The sequence below is a fragment of the Pseudophryne corroboree genome, chromosome 6 (assembly GCF_028390025.1).
Source record: "Pseudophryne corroboree isolate aPseCor3 chromosome 6, aPseCor3.hap2, whole genome shotgun sequence".
Lineage (NCBI taxonomy): Eukaryota > Metazoa > Chordata > Amphibia > Anura > Myobatrachidae > Pseudophryne > Pseudophryne corroboree.
The window spans coordinates 414,132,055-414,136,658 of NC_086449.1; positions in this window are offsets into that span (position 1 = coordinate 414,132,055).

Consider the following 4,604-nt stretch of genomic DNA (forward strand, 5'->3'; position numbering starts at 1 on the left):
GTACAATATATGACACACCCCATCTTACACAGTAAATCTCTTCCAAGTAGATTAGTCGGAGCCGATGCAGCTAGCAAAAAGGAGTGCTTGGTCAGCAAAGGCCCTATCGCAATCTCTGCTGGTTTACTTAAAGGGTAGTGTTGTACTACTCCTGTTACTCCCATTGCTAGAATTGTTTTACCCGTGGTTTTCATACCCACCGCTGAATTTAACACTGACTTGGCCGCCTGCGTATCTACAAGGAAAGGTAGTGATCTACCAGCTACATCAATTGTGACCTCAGGTTCACTTCCAAGGCTCACAATTAATTTCACTGGCTGCAGACTACAGGTGTGGCCCCACCCCTATTGTGTGTGGTGACCTCCCCGCAGCGCGCTGGCAGCTACAATATGTGAGGAGGGTAACTGAGAATTTTCAGAGACCTGCCAGTCTGTCTTTGGTGGGTACCTCTTTGTTTCCCCTGCATGCGGTTCATAACTTCTCCTCTGTGGTCCCTGATCCCAACTACGTGAGCCATACTGTGTGTCATGTTGTGGTCTAGGGGTTCTATATACCTTATGTGGGTCTTTAAAATTACAGTTTTGTGCGTAATGTCCTTCTCTCTGACATTTAAAACATGTTATCACATACGACTTACCAACAGGGGTCTGGGGTTTCAGCTGATATGGCCTTGTTGTAAGGGCCTGTATACTTACTGTCATCAGCTTATCCCCCTGTGACTCCCTGTGCCTAATGATGTTCCGATCATGCTCAATAGCGGACTCTCTCAAGGCAGCCACCGAGATACCTCTCCAGCTAGGTTGAGTGGTTTGTACCCTGGTTCTCAACACTTCCTTTAACCCGTCCATTAATACAGACACCGCTACCTCCCTATGGTGCACATTATTCTTAATATCTTCGATCCCAGTATATCTAGCCATTTCCTGCAGTGCTCGGTGGAAATAGTCAGAAGCAGTTTCACCTTCTTTTTGTCTAATGGAGAAGATTTTGTTCCATTTGACAACTGTTGGGAAATATACTCCTAACTGCAGATTGATCTGTTTTACGTTCTCCTGATTGTACTCATCAGTGAGAGGTACCTCTTCATCTAATTTACAGTCAGCAATGAATTTCACGGGGTCAATATTGGAGGGCAAACATGCCCTTAGCACTGTCCGTCAATCTTTGTTATTGGGTTCGGCTGCGTTACCTAGTTCTTTAATAAACTATTGACATGCGGCTAGATCTTTACTGGGATCGGGAAATTCAGACATAATTGTCCTCAATTCTGTCCGGGACCAGGGGCAATGCATAGCAATGTTCCTGACGGGAGTGATTCCCAGAGCGTCAGTCTTTCCATTGGGGACTGCGATCACCCTGACAGGATTAAGTTCAATTACATCACTTTGTGTTGACTCTACAATGTGAGGTGCAATTGTTTCTGCATAATGTAAAGTACCGTACTTACCTGTGGACACGACCTCACCTGTCCCTCCACTAGGGGCCTTTGCTACTGCTCTTACTGGTTGGGCCGTGCCCACTTGAGTTTCTTGTATGGTGGCTGCTAGAGAGAGTGCCGATATCGTGCTGGGCTCATCTTCTTGGTCGCAGTCCTGAGGAAAGTTTAAGATGGGATACAACTTGCACGGGTTAGCATTTGCATTAATACATTTATCTACTTTACTCTTATCATCATTAATACATTTAATAAGTGCACTCTTATCGTATACCAGTATGCCATTCTCTGTAGCCATTTTCTCCCCTGTAATGTACGGTGGTGGTGGTGCAGTTGCTATTAGTTTCCTGCTAGGGTTGGAACCAGCTGCTTGAGCTAATCCCTGTTGTATCTCACCCTCCTGTTGCCATAACTGTAAATAATCATAATGTCTAATCCTTTGTTTCCTGGATTTTATCAGACATATCCTTCTCCTTACATTTTGCAACACCTCAGGATTAAAACTGCCTACCCTAGGGAACGGTTCCCTATCTCCCACAGTCATTCTTTCCCATTCATTGCACATAATCTCTGTGTGTGATCCATATTTCTCACACATTATGTACCTTGCCGACCCTTTGGGCTGCGGAATATCAACCTGAACCCTGGTTGATCATCCCTTACTTGAGCAACTTGCCCCCATTATTTGCAGGTATTGCCTTCTCAGCTAATTCCTACAAAAACCAAATTACTCAATATAAGGCAACGGTGAAAGTTCAACGAGTGCTCTCACCCACTCTCGCCCACGTTGGCCAATACACCTACACATTGTCCGCAGTGCTGGTCGTACCCAACCTAGGGCCCTGCGTAACCTCTATTTACTGAGAGCATGTGGGAGTATGCTACCCCTCCCAGTAAATATCAGTTGTTGGAGATTTCCTGAGTGAACAGCGAAACTCCCTTAAAATAAAAAAAACCTGTTACACAAATCACGTTGCGTGTACAATTAGCGTCTATGATCCCGCGATTGTACGCAAATTGCGTAATGGGTATCAAGTTGAACTAACTATTACACACAGTAACGTGCGGCACAGTCACACTGCGTATAAGTAACTGTTACTTATCCGCTGCACCACCAACGGAATCGATTGTTTAGGCTGCGAAACCTCAGCCGGAGCGTATTCTCTAAACGGGCCTATATGGGTACTACGCAAACCCCCGCTGACCTTTCTCAGGCCACGGTTTTCAGAGCTTCGCTTGACCTAGTCAGCGGATTTCTGACTTCGCTGACCTCTTGGTCTGCTGTTAAAGTTGCTACCTTGCTCCTTTATATCTTATCAACGTTAACGTGAGCAAGCCAATATCACGCCACCAAGTGTTCACTCCACTGGTGTCCTATGGGATCCCGGATCCCGTGTTCACAAACCTTTATTTGCATACACACGCTCGTTCACTCATATACACTTTGATTTTTCTGTACAGAAAATTAACTTTCATTCAGGTGAAACAGCCTAGTCCCAGAGGTGATGCAATAAGAGAAGGATCTTTTAAATTAAATTTTGGACACTGATCAATTTGTGCTATTATCGCGTGGCTACCGTGTCGCCTAAACTAAAACAATGCTATCATGTGATTTGTATTAAGTGGGCGTACCTGTACGCACGTTGCGTAAAATACGCAACGTGTGTAGGCCTTTGCATTGCGTACGCAGTCTCGCACGCTGTCCAAGACACGTGTACAAAGGCCGGATACGTCCGCAGTAATACAAATAACACGCTTCTATTAATGTAAACGATATTTAACTATAATCGCTTACCAAACACCACACAGTATCTCCTGTATAAACCTTTATAACTAAGCCAGGCTGCGTGTGTGTTTTACACTTACTCCCTTAAATATTACTCTTTACTTTTAACTAAAAAGCAACAAATTTCTCAGCACGTAATCAATGCTAATGGCAAACAAGCGGGTAGATATGCAAAATACACAAATAAAATACAGGTGTTTGCGTGTGTTACGTGTGTTGCGTGCGCAGTTGGCACCAAACCGAAATTAAACAGATTTAAAAAAACAATAGCTTTACGTTCTTACCTTTCGGATCCCACCAGCATCCCTACAAACCATGCGGAGCAGACACTTATCTAATCAGCACCAATGTATCCCCGACCACAAAAAGGCTAACAGGGGATACTACCTTCCCGCCCTTTGCTGATAGATAAAGTCTGCCTTGTCCTGCTAGGCTGCTGATATGAGGAGGACCGGACGATGCCCCCAATTGATAATGTCAAATATTACCTTAAAACATAAAGCTATATACTACTACCGTGGAGCCGCTATGGCCGCTAGACTTATTACACACACTACGGACTAAGTACGCTATTTGCGTACTGAGTACCGTATGGGTACGCACTTAGCGTAACAGACGCTGAGCCGTGGGCGTGACGCACGAGCGGCACGTACGCTCACAGAATGATATACAGTAAACCTTTAAGTAATGAACAGTGTAAGGATGTGCTTATACTTTAAACCTTAGCAGTCTAGTACTGCAACAACACTACAAGCTAGCAAGAAATCTAACAGAATAACAGAGAATAATGGCTACAGAGAATATACATACGTGGGGAATCGTTCGCAAGTGCAACCTGGATCTCAGTCCTCCGCTCGTCAAGTAGATAGCGTTCAGAGTCTTGTGTACAGCCAGGCAACAGTGGTCTTTTTATACACAACATGCATACACAATACAATGGTCACTGTAATCTCATTGTTCATTGGACACAGGGATGTGTCTCTACATTACAGCAAAGGTCATAGGCGGATTTGAACAGGTGGGCTGTGTCTTTCCCCAACTGCTCTTGTGGGTAGTATCCTCTGGATTCCCGCCGCATGTGTAATTTACAGCAAATACAGTTAATGTTCATAATCTACTTCTGTACATAACTATACGCAGGAGCGAGCAATCCTTTCCTAACTAACACCGGAATGTTACCCTTAAAATACCCTACAGTTGGATACTAGACACCACCTGTCAACCTTTATCTGACCCTTCCTATCATGCAAAGAGGAATCTCTCTGTCCAGTAACTGTTTAAACTAATCATACTCACTGAAATGGTCTAGGGGAACAATATCTACAAAATGCACTATTTGGGTTAAATATGCTACGTTCGAGTCGCACGCTACACGCTCACAAA